The sequence below is a fragment of the Papaver somniferum genome, chromosome 10 (assembly GCF_003573695.1).
Source record: "Papaver somniferum cultivar HN1 chromosome 10, ASM357369v1, whole genome shotgun sequence".
Taxonomy (NCBI): Eukaryota; Viridiplantae; Streptophyta; class Magnoliopsida; order Ranunculales; family Papaveraceae; genus Papaver; species Papaver somniferum.
This window is the reverse complement of record NC_039367.1, coordinates 149,559,880-149,572,653: the sequence shown is the minus strand read 5'-3', so window position 1 is coordinate 149,572,653 and position 12,774 is coordinate 149,559,880. Positions and strand designations below refer to the sequence as shown.

Genomic DNA, 12,774 nt, shown 5'->3' with positions numbered 1-12,774 from the left:
GGATTGCAAAATCTTAACAATTACTTCGGTAGTTGATAATAATATAGATTTAAGAACCTGACGAAGGAGTTTATTGAGATAAACATAAGAGACTTTGTCGAACTCACATCACTTGGTTGAAGAGATTTGCTACCAAACAGATTTGTTGTTCCTTTACTGTTTGGAATACGAACCAAAGTAATTGTTTCGAGTACGTGACTTATTCATAAGTTGGAGGCGTGGGAATACAGACGGAACTAGGTGAACTATAGGTTTAGTTGCTTGGTCTCAACTATATGAAGTTGGTTTGATTTTGTATAGCGGCTTAATCCTTAGAGCATTCAATTATGGACAAGGTCCCGGGGTTTTTCTGAATTTGCGGTTTTCTCGTTAACAAAATCTTGTTGTGTCTTATACTTTTCTATTTCCATAATTATAATTGTTTTTATTATAATTAGAAGTAAAATACACAAACGCTAATTCCTATTTACTTGATAAGTAATCCTATTGTGTTTGGTTAATTCTGAACCTTTTATCAAGTAAACATACTTCGTTGTTGTATTGTCTCGATCTCGTATCCATAGACGATCACACGAAGTGTGAACCGATTAGTTGCATTGTCTCGACTCAGTCCATAGACAATCACATTTGGAGAAAGGACTTATAGGTAGGAAAAGTTTTAGATATAGGTATAATTGGGTACCCTCGTCTTTTCAATTGGTATCAGACCAAGAAAACACGAAAAGATCTAACAATCTGTGTTTGGTGCGGTTCAACCTATAAGAATGAATCTAATGAGTGATTCAGTTAACGTAAGTCAAGATGAAAAATATGCACTTGAAGATAACATCTTCTGTGAATCTACTGAACAAGATGACTCCTATAATGTAGACTTTGGTGATTGGCAAACTTGCCTACAAAAGCAACTTGATGAGATTTCTGAAGATGGTGACTCAGAAATTGATCAAGATGTTAAAGATGATCTATCTGAATTTTTCTCAGTACTAGGAGCAGTCTCCACAAAAAAACTTTCTTCCTCAGATGTAATTGGACTCCTTGCTCCTCTCAGCAGAGAAAATAGGAAACTGAGAAAAATATTTTCTGGTTTATTCTATGGATATCAGAATTCCAGATATCTACTTAAAGACTACAAAAAGATTCTACACTCAAAAACTCTTGAGTTTTCAACAGGAAACATTACTTGTTGAATAAGAAACTTGTTGAGTTAGAAGCAAAAATTAATTCAACAATCAACAAGTAACGAACAATATGAGTCGGATTCCTTCATAAGAAATCCTCTTGAGGATCAACTAGCTGAAGCTCTTAATAGAATCAAGGTCTTAGAAGAGGAAGCTGAAAGGCTAAGAAGACTCAATGATAGCACAAACAATTTATCTTCCTTGTTGGATGCAGGAAGAAGTCATGGCGATAAACGTGGATTATGATATGATTGAATTGATATGTTGTCAATTAACAAGGAAGTAAAATTCGTAAAGGCTGTTATCTCATCCACTCCAGAAAATCCACCTGAACAAGCTAGTACGCCTGAGACACCTAAGTGCTCAACTGAGATTCCAACGGAAACAGTCAGAAGAAGACTCCAACCAAGGATCAACATAGTAACCGAACGTCTCATAAAGGTAAAACTAAAAACTTTATTCCTTTCAATAAGCATTTCTATTATTGTAGAGATAAAGGTCATACGCAAAGGGATTATAAAATCCGAAAGATACAAAATGCTCTATCATTTGTATCTCAAAAATTGAACAGTGTCATCTCCAAAAACCTCTCAAATCATCACTGTCCTGTGAGACAAACGAATTTTTACAAAAATTCAAAATCATATCCTAAAAGAAACTTTTCTAAAAGGAAAAATAATAGAAAAGGTGATATTTTTATTAAAGGGGATATGAGATCTGATGTTTCAAGATGGAAAGATGCAACGTCACTAGAAATGAAGAACCTTCATTCAAAATCCACCTACAATTTGATACCAAAATACGAGAAGGTATACAAAAGGAAGTTGTCTAAAACGGATTCTAAGAAAAACAATCCGGTTTTAATCTTAGACAAAGATGACTATGAATGTATAGTACTTAGGCTCAAAAAGGATTTAGAGATACCCAGTGATATCAATATGAAAGCATCTTTCGATGATTTGCTAAACTGTAGAAAAACAAAAGGGGGAGTTGACCTTAACTCTATGACCTCTCAAAACTTGCGATAGCCTCTTTGTAAGTCTAGGCTAGGTTTTTGTAGAAAAACTCTCTTATTTGAGATGCTGCCCTTTTCTTTTTTTTTAAAAAAAAAGGGGGGGGGGGACAAAGGATTATAAATAGGCCCGATTATGCTCCTATGATATCACAAAACTGTGATACAATGCTTTCATCTTATGAAGGTAGTGAGGAAAATTTAACTGAAGAACAGAGAACCAATCTCATTATGGCCGTTTAGCATCGAGACTGGCTCAAAGAAAGAATTGTTGAAACAAGAGGTGTTCTTGCTGAACTCAAGGTTCTAGTTGAAGAGCTTGAGAAACAAGAAGTGGTTGCTGACAAGTCTCTTGAGACATGCTTCAAAAGTTTGAACACTGAAGAAACCTCAGTGAACATCAAGATCACCACTAAAGATTAAGTTATATGCTGTAATACTTAATCCAGAAAATTAATAGACATCAATTTTTGATTTCTTTCAACGATTGTATTAGGTCTATTATGAATAAAACTATTATTATGAATAAAATTATTTGATTTATAATTTTTCTTGTGATAGTTTTTGATTTACATAGCCTGTGCTTGAATACTTTGTTATTGCTATGTATGTTTATGGGATGTTTATTTTCGGTTTTACTACCTTGATATTCGATCTCATAATGTTGTGAACCCTTATGGTTTGGGTGACTTTTTGATTTAGCAGCATTAAGTTCTAGCTCATATTGGTAGGCTTTATCAAAGGATCATGAGGGGTTCTGATAGAAATAATATGCACAGATCCATGTTGTGACGGTAAGATGAAGCTAATTACCTCTTCTAAAAAATTGTGTACCGGAAAAAGATATTATCTATGTCCCAAATGTGTTAGGGTTAAGTTTGTATCGTTTGTATGCTCTAATTAAGGTTTGTATGCTCTAATTAAGTATTTAAGGTTTGTATGCTCTAATTAAGTTTCTAAAGTTTTTAAGTTTTTAATAATCATTGCATTAAATTTTAGTCGGCATTATACAAAATTCAAAGCGTGTCGGCTGCTTAACAGTTTATTAACCTTTCCGACAAAAGTATAGTCGGCAGGGTTGTCCTCATAAACCCTGCCGACTATAAAGTGTGAAGAACATCCAGGAACAACAATTTTTTACTTTTTTGGTCGGCATGGTTGTCCGCATAAACCCTCCCGACCACATAAATCCGGCAACCTGACGAAATCAAAACCTTGCCGGCCCTGGTACAGTCGGCACTGTTTGAGGGTAACAACCTTGCCGACTATTCCAGTCCTTTTTTTCCTTTGTTGTCCTGCATGTACAGTCGACAACCTGACGAAATCAAAACCTGCCGACCCTGGGACAGTCGACAAAGTCGTATGATAAATACAATGTCGACCAAAGGAGTATACACCAAAAAAAAAACACATCCATTTCATTCATTTGTAGTACTCCACAGTACATTACACAAAACACGAATGCGATTAAAAAAGTACTCCAAAAAGAGTTCTTATTTCCTAATCATATTCACTTATCACTCAAATCTGTTGGAGAGAGTTCATTCAAATCTATTGAACCTCCTTTAGTCAAATCTATGGGACATTCCTTAGACTCATCTAAAACATTCCAAAGGTCCATATTGTCCTCATAAAGTTTCATCCATTTCCTTCTCTTGTTGAGTATGAACTTTTCCCAAAAACTAAACCTACAAAGAGGAGGTAATGGACATTCCTTGTTGAGTTGTAGACCAATAGAATGATTATTATCCACCAATGCGATAAGAATTCTTATATGCTTGAGCTGATCCACACAAACTGCATGTTTCGGTGCAAATGCTACACTTAGTCCTTTACTAAAAAAATGTACCACGCATGACCACGTATCCCCGAATAGATGGCCACACTCCGGCATTCTCAACCAATGCTCTGCATTTCCCTTCGGGCCTTTAACACTAGTAAGCAATTCTTTAAAAGACGCTTCTTTGTCTTCCATGGAACCTTCTAGCATCATTGAGATATAAAACTCCTTGTCTTTTTCTAGTTGGGCAGCCATCTTCTTTCTTATGTATTGACATTGGGTGAAATTCTCCTCAACTGCTCCACTTAAGTGTCCCAATTCTTGGGAGGCAACGTGAAACCCACAATTTCCATCCTTTGGGACGTCATCGGTACCAATAACCACTATACCAAATTCAAGGATTAGTAACCAGATTTCGCAACAGCTTAGCCACTGTTGCTAACTTGAGTTGCAAAAAGTTCGCAACAGGTGAGAACGTTGCAAAACTAGCAACTGTATTTTTCTGTTGCGATTCGCAACATAATTGAGTTGTACGTGTGCGACTTGTGTGTGTGGCCACCCACACTTTCAAGCTGACTCGTTTCAGCTCATTTAAATGCTCGTAATCAGCTTCACAGCTGACTCAGTCCTTATCTTTATCGAGAAACACCTCTCGTTCTCTTATCTTATCTTCTCTATGTCTAACTCTACCTCTCATTCTCTTCTCTTCCTCTCTCGTTCTCTTCTTTAATTCATTTTCTTGCTCTTTCGAAAAATAAAATCATTCGATCAATATTTTCAAATCGTTCAAATGAAAACTTAGGTTCTTCATGTACGTTTCCTGCATCTTTGGCTATCTATAAAATTGAAAACCAAAACCTAACCCTAGATTTACTTAAAACATATTTGATGTTTCAGATGAACAGGTAGATCTGGCTTGGATAATAATATTTTTTATTATTGTTTCAGATTTTGGGTTGTCGCTGCTGATATTTATGAAAGGTGGTAATCTTATTGATGTATGGTATCCCTAGAACTTCGATCGATGATCTGCAATCACTTGTGGTGGTTAGTATTATGTGATTTTTTTGAGTTATAACTTGTGATTTGTGAACATATAAGCAATTGCTAATGTTATTGGTGTTGATAATTTCTTTGTAGGGAGGAAAGAAAATTTTCTGCATCATTGTAATCCTAATTTGAAATGATTATACACGATTTTGTAAAACAGGGAAATTAGGTTTATATCAATTTAGGGTTTTTATATAATTTGATGGTTAAGCATCAAATTCTGATAATTTAGAGTTCTTGAATGAATGAAATTATTAGGTTTTGTATCTAATTCGAGATTGCAGGGGTTTAGAATAATAATTGGAGCTATAAAAAGGATGAGACTAGGGAAACAGAAAGACACAATCGATTACACCCCTTGCATGCTTGAGAAAGTCTCCACAGATGCATGAGATGCACCATCTTTTCCATCACCTAAATAAGTATACTATCCACTATTCGCCACCACCAGCTTGTTCTCACACATCCCCATCTTCAGAACCATTTATCCCAGACAGTTCAGGTCCACCACTACTTCAATTATGGGTTTACAACTGTGTTCCTTGGTTTATGTTCCTTGGTTTAGATAATTGATAACAACTCTTGCTAGTGTTGTTTTGTAGGGTGCAAGTAGGAGAAAACTGATGGTGCACTGTGTGAGGAGATGTTATGAGCTTGTGTATGGACTGTTGGTGTGGACGCGAGCAGGTGATATAGGAGGTAGCTGGTGATGGTGGTAAAGGTCGGCGAGAGAAGTTTTTCTGTTGGTAGAGTTCAGGTCGTGTATTTGGTAATAGAAAGTGATACTAGGTGGCATTGGACGTACAAATGATGTATGAAGGAACTTCAGGGTAGTGTAAATGTCTTATTTGATAGCATGATAACCAAAGGTAAAGTTTCTTGCTGACGCTGTTTTATAAGTAACCTACATCTTGTAAACCTTGAACATGCATGATATAGTTTAACATATGAAACTCATATTATTTCAGCATGTTCCTAAATTTGGAAATCTGTTAAACACAAATGTGACTTTTTGTGGTGCTCCATCGGTTTATTCTTCTAAATGATTGTTCAGCTGTAGGATAGCTCAGGTTCTTGATTCCACTTTTGAATTGCAGCTACGTTCAGGACATAAGCAAATGAGGAAATAAATAGGTATTGCAGCTGGATTGTCCATTTACTTGTGATTTGTTTTGTTTAGTTTTTATGTATAATGACATGTTACCCTCAGTAGTTTGAGTAATACCATCTCCCAATTTCAAGCTATAGTTGATTTTAACCATGCTGCGAAAACATTAAAGAAATACAAGCAGTCTTGATGGGGAGATAGAGTTAGAACAACCACTGTCAGAAAGGATCATACTTCATCTGGTTTAAGGTAGCAATATGTTTCTTCTGTTGATTCATATTCGTTACCGCTAGTAATTTCTGGTATAACACTCTAACTCATCCAGGAAAAAAAAGAAAGAGTATATGCTATGAAAGATTGTGAAACAAGTCCTTGTGCATCATTCTCGAGTATAACTGCACTTTCGGAATATGCAACCGGGCTTCTTAGTTATTGTGCTTGGCATTAGTTACGGTTGTTAACACTGTATACATTCTTGTGTTAACTCTTTTATTGTATCTTGAGATCTAGCATTCCGTGACTTGTTTTTGTGTAGGTTGCAGAATAAGGGTTTGTGGATTGATATTATCAAGTTGGAGACAATAAGTTTTCTTTTTATCAACTGGCGCAGAGGTCGAATGTTTTTATGTAGAAAATTTTATAAGTACGACATTTGATACATCCTATTATAACTTCAAGTGTAGAACTTGAGTATGATATTTGATTTTGCTGGTGACTACTTGTTAGTGATAATGGTAAAACTTCTGCTTGCAGTTCCGATGAGAAGTCAAAAGAGCAACAGAATTGTTAGTGAATGTTGCTGGTCATGGTGAAGACAACAGGTTTTGAGGTGCCTTGCCTCATCGTTTTGGCTAAGGATGATCTTGATCCTTTTGTACTGTCCATACAAAATTCAACCAGGGTGCAATATTTATCTCTCTTGCTCTCTTTAAACTTTGTTTTCCATTGAAATATACTAACTACTTTTGCACTGTTTTGGCTCTTGTAGATATGCGTTAGTGAGATATGGCCATCTTGTCTATACCAAAATCATGTGTTGATTAACCACTTTGTTGATGTTAAGGGATTTGTCCCAAGATCCAGTAAGTTCAGTTCAAACAATGTTGTTTTCACATACTGGCATTCAATTGGTTTCTGAGCCATCATTGTTCAGTTGGATGAGTAATATATCCTGATCATCCCTTTTGTGCACTTATTACAGGTTTCTGTTATTCAACTAGTTTCCGGGTATGGACTTGCCATACTTATATCTCTTCCCAATTTTATCTAGCAGGTGTTGGAATTAGAGGTAATGTAAGTCTCCCGTATTAAATTTGCATTGAGAACTAGGATTGACATACATAACAGTAATATGATTCACTTGTTATCTAGGAGTGAATCATTGAGTTTATTGCAGATTAGGCTTTATGCATTTTTCATGAAGGCATAGCTTTGTATTTTTCAGGTGTAGGTGTTGGAGGAGATGATCAAAAGGCGTCAAGCATAAATGCTTTAACTGATGATTACCATGATCACCTCGGCAAAGTTCAAGGTTCTTCATTTTATTGTATCTGAAAAACCAATAGTATACTTGTCATTTTTTTTGATACTACCCAAAAACTTGTATGTCCTTGGAACTTTTGTGATGTGTGTCTTACTTTTTGTGTATATGGAGTTAATCATTAAATGTTATGGTGAATTAAATTGAAAGAAATATTTTATTGATACTTTTGGTGGATTAAGAACCTGATTTTGCCTTAATTTGGCTGGTTTTGATAGTGAGGGAAGCTTGGTTTTGTTACAGGGAACTGTAATGTTGACCTGGTTTTGAACGGTCAAAACCACTATTTTTTTGATGTTGCAAAAATTCGCAACTGTGATAACCTATTGCGAGATTTCGCAACTCCTATGTCGCAACTGTTGAGAACTATTGCGACCATATAATTTCGCAACTGTTTGACAGTTGCAAGTTTTTCACGTTGCAACAGTGGGAAACTGTTGCGACCGAATATTTGCAACAGAAAGGCGACCGTTGCGAAAGATTGCAACATCGACTTTCGTAACAGAGTGGAACCGTTGCGACCCCACTTTGCAACCGCCGCATACCATTGCTAATCACTAAATTTGGTGCAGTGAACGAACTCTTGAATAATTTGAGGGAGTTGTACGCGATACTCTTCCAATACCGGTTTTACTACCTTCCTCGGACGACCTCTTTTCTTCACAACATCTCCTTGACTTGCTTGACTCTCAAGAGGTGGAGTGTCATTTAGATTCAAGTTTGAAACGGTTGGTCTAGTTGTATCCTTCCTTGTCTGACCCCTTTTCTTTCCAACTAATTCCACACTTGCTTGACTCTTAAGAGGTGGAGTGCTATTTGGATTCAAGTTTGACACCGTTGGTGTACTTGTTTCTTTCCTCAGACGACTTCTTTTCTTTTTAGCCGGCTCCTCTTTGTATTGCGCCTCGGTATAATCATGTCCGGATGGATCGCATTTTGTACTCAAACACTCTTTAATTTGTTACCTTTCTTTCGCCCTTGTCTTTGTGGTAGGTGGTCTACCCGTTGGATCTTGTTTCTCCGGTTTTTGAAGTTTTTCCATAAAGGGTAAACAATCGACATCAACTTGTGCTTCATAGTTTCTTTGTACAACCTATTCAACCTGGGGTACTTGTCGAGGATTATTCTCCCAAGTTCCATGTCACCAAACTCTTCACCGGTATCTTCTCTTGGAGCCGGTGTGAAAGATAGTTGCTTCCAATAAGGATCAATATCTTCAATCAGAATGGGAGTTTTATCCTACCAAGCATATGACGACATGGAAGTCCGATAACCTTCATTGTCCTACGCTTACAAGGAGTGCTCGGGTCATCATACTTTTGATACAACTTGATATGTTTCATCATAAAATGCATTGCCCAATGCGAGACGTCGCAATGTATACCAACAAGCAACCAATTATCCTCCTCAAACTCCTTCAACTTCCGGTAGCTACTTTCTTGGAATTGCTTTTTTATCTTGTTGATATTATTATTAGTGTACTCATGGATAGCATGTTGCACCGTCACAATCCCATTTTGACTTGTGAAAAGTAGACCTTTTAGTCTCCCATGAGCTTGCTCTACCAAACTTGTGGATTCAAGTTTCAAATGTTTATAGTCGTAAGTAAAAGCATACACAAACCTCTCTTTGTGTGGCCTCAACCATTGTATCTTGCAATATTCCACTACTTTGGGGTAATTAGTCCCCCAATCATCCTCGAACTCCTACAAGTTTATCTCAATCTTGCCACACTCATCGACTAAACCAACTTATCCCACGGTTTCATGAATAACCCAAACTTTATATCACCTTCTTTCCATTCTCCATCTTCTTTCTTCTTATCTTCCTCTCTCTCCTCTTTAGTTAGTTTACTAAGAGGTTCATCTTCCTCCTTTTCACGTTTAGTGCCTTTCTTTGCCTTTGGCTTTTGGATATGATTCCTACAATTTTTTCTAAGATTGCATTGTATATGCCAAGTGCAAAGCAAATTTTTTTCATTGGGAAAAACTATCCTCACGTTGTTCATTATTGCTTGCTCATTGTCAGTCACTATAACCCCGGGAATCTCGTCTTCGTGGTAGAGAAGCTTCAAAGTTTCCAATGCCCAAATATAGCTATCATCCTTCTCACGATCCATAAAACATCATGCCACCGTGAACAATTGTTTATTCGAGGTTTGTTCTACAATGTTCAACAAAGGCATGTTGTACCTATTCGTCTTATAAGTACAATCCATGAACAAAACTTGTTAAAAGCACCGGGCCAATTGAATCATATCGGGATGCGAAGAAAAATACGATCCATCTTCCCTTCCGATGACTCATGGTCTCTCACCGTATAGTTGTATTTGTGTGCCAACCTTTGTGATTCTTCCATTACCTGTCTTCCATCTCATTCAATTCTTTTGATAGTTTCCTTGGCCGCATAAATTGTAGACAATGAAGAAAGGTTATCCGGGTCGTCCCTCTTAAACTTACTAAGGATCTTGCTTGGTTTAATTCCCCAACTTGTTCTTACTTGTTCGAACTCGTGCGGTTTCAACTTGGCAACTTGGCAGTGCCCAACAAGACTTTCCGGATCTTTATGGTTATGCCAACCAAGATCAACTCTATTCATTCTCCACATGTTATCGGTTTCTTTGTTCCTCCAAAAAATAATCTTGAATGGGCGTCCACACTTCTTTGACTTGGTCTTGTACACCCTGTCTTCTTATCATACACATAACCCTTTCTCTTGTGACTTGCGTCTGGTGACCCACTACACTCGCATACCATTTCAAACCGCGTTCCTCTTTGTTGGGTGTTTTTCACTAGAACGCACATCTTCTTTTTTTGCTTTCTCAACGACCCACTTGACCGCGTCGTCTTTTTCCTTCCACTCCAAATCATTAGCATAATGTGCGGAAGTATCAGGACCCCCAACATTTTGAGCTTGAGGCTGATCCGCCATCGGTACCAATGCAATCTATAAAACATCACAAGTTAGTTGATATGTATAACAAAAGTTGGCAGGGTCGATATATAAAACAACATTGTCTTAAATACAGCCGGCATGGTAGAAAAATAAGACAATGCCGACCAAAGTATAGTCGGAAGGGTCGACATATCCACTACAATGCCGGCTTAAATATTTTCAAATAACGTCTCCTGCGTTGCAAAAGATCTGGTAGTCGGCAGGGTTCAAATTTTCGACCTTTCCGACTTAACACTGCTCATGAAACGTCGGGGCATTATTTAAATGAAGACCACGCCGGCTCTTACAGTCGACCTTGCCGATACTGAGCAGCAAAAGTGAAGAGAAAAAAATCCGATCATTTGCATGGAAAAATCACAATCTTCACCACGTAAGTTGTCTACCTGATTACTTGCAACTCCATTTTCTTCTTCTGGGTCATTGGATTCTACGTTTGGCTCCAGACATTCATCACTTCCATACCCATCTTGAGTTTGAGGAAAATAAAAGTGAGGATCATGCATATAATCCGTTTGAATTATTTGGTAGATCATTATACAAGTACTCATCTGTAGGAGGAAAGTTAGAAAACTCCCCCACTTCAAAATCAGGATTAGAATCACTCATCTCACTTATATCACAAATTTCTCAAAAACCCTAACTTCCCCCCCCCCCCCCCCCCCCAAAAAAACTTCCTATACTACTTCATACTCTTTCTTACTCTCAATTATTTCCAAATCCACTCATATAAATAAACTAACTAATTTAACTAATCTAATCATTTCAATTAAATTAGTGTTAATCATTGCAGGGACAATTTAGCCATTTTGAAAATACAAGGTTAAGGGGTGGCTTCTTTTACTTCAAAACGACCTAGCTTTTGTCTCATTAGGTATACCCCAATTAATCTGGATATATCCCAATCAAGCCATGTTCTAAAAGTAAAAAGAAAAAAAAAAAAGTAAATGTAAACTTTTTCTGAGGCAAAATAGTTTTTGCTTCCGACTTCTACTTCGTATCCAAATGTGTATACTTAGTAAAGAATCCCATACCCAGAATGGTAAGAATGGGATACAGTGAAGCTCATGATGATTTTGGATGTGTTCCAGTATCAGGTTCTTACACTCAGCATAAACTCCTGCTGGTATCTGTGTTTCACCGCGACACTGTGGTGGTGGCGCCAGGGGTGGTGAGTCTAACAATGCCCTGAGGTAGAATTTATGTTTTGCAGTTACTGATTTAACTCATTCTCGGAGAAGAGAGAGCAAAGTTGTGAGCGGGATTGTGGGAAAATTTGTGAGACTGGTTGGGAATCGAATTTATATCGGATTTGGTCCAATAAAGGATGGGCCTTAAGGTTGATTGCATCGGGTTACGACTGGGTAAAAGCCCGTCCAAGAGCCAGATAGCTTAAGATCATGAAGAGAGTCAAAGAGACGGATTCATGCAACCATGAGCTGAAACAGTGATGCACCATGCATGGTATAGACAACTTGACAGATTTCCATCCCAGCAGTATTGCAATTTAAGAACAATGGTAGTCTCTAACAGTACGAACACTAGAGCTTCAGTTTTGCAAAAAATAAAGATAATTCTTTCCTTGACAACCAGCATCTGTATAACCAAGAATTTGCTTAATTGATTTTTGCATTAACAGTCGGAATGGCAAATCATTCCAAGAAAGCACAACAGTGCAACTTACAGAAAAAGAAAATACACACCAACAAACAACTGAAACCCCAAAGAAGGCACCCACAAAAAAAACAGCCCTTAAACAAAGGCAGCAGAGGCGGAGCCAGATAATAAAATTGGGGGACGAAAATAAAAAAATTGTATAAAATGTGGACATTAGTGGGCTAGATATAAAAAACAGGGGGACTAAGTGCAAAATATATGATAAAACTAAAGGCTTTTTAATGGTTTTATAGATTTTAGGGGGCTAGAGCCAGGGTTAGTCAACCCTTGGCTCCGCCCCTGAAAGGCAGGACACAGCTAAAACGGAAATCAAAAGGGCAACAAGCTATACAGACTCCACAAAACCTGTAATGATCTCACTAAGAAAGCAGGTCTCATATTGCGTACACTTACCCCCTTGCCAGATTACTCCCCTTTTTTGCTATCTTGTTAGTGCAAAAGTTCACCTCTCTAATACTGTGAACAAACTACGAGTGT

The 12,774-nt window shown here is 37.4% G+C and overlaps 1 long non-coding RNA gene across 14 annotated transcripts; it reads left to right on the top strand.

Annotated features, from left to right (window-relative positions):
• Nucleotides 1–4,648: 4,648 nt before the first annotated feature.
• LOC113317749 lies at nt 4,649–7,842 on the top strand. 14 transcript variants are annotated; one of them, XR_003343972.1, is made up of 10 exons: nt 4,649–4,781; nt 4,919–5,017; nt 5,623–5,889; nt 6,118–6,154; nt 6,269–6,377; nt 6,664–6,771; nt 6,882–7,029; nt 7,117–7,210; nt 7,330–7,416; nt 7,573–7,842. It is a non-coding gene; the product is annotated as an uncharacterized LOC113317749 (long non-coding RNA). The 14 variants fall into 14 exon arrangements; XR_003343969.1 differs by lacking the exon at nt 6,269–6,377 and having other exon boundaries at nt 6,075–6,154; XR_003343964.1 differs by having other exon boundaries at nt 6,075–6,154; nt 6,269–6,771.
• Nucleotides 7,843–12,774: the final 4,932 nt, after the last annotated feature.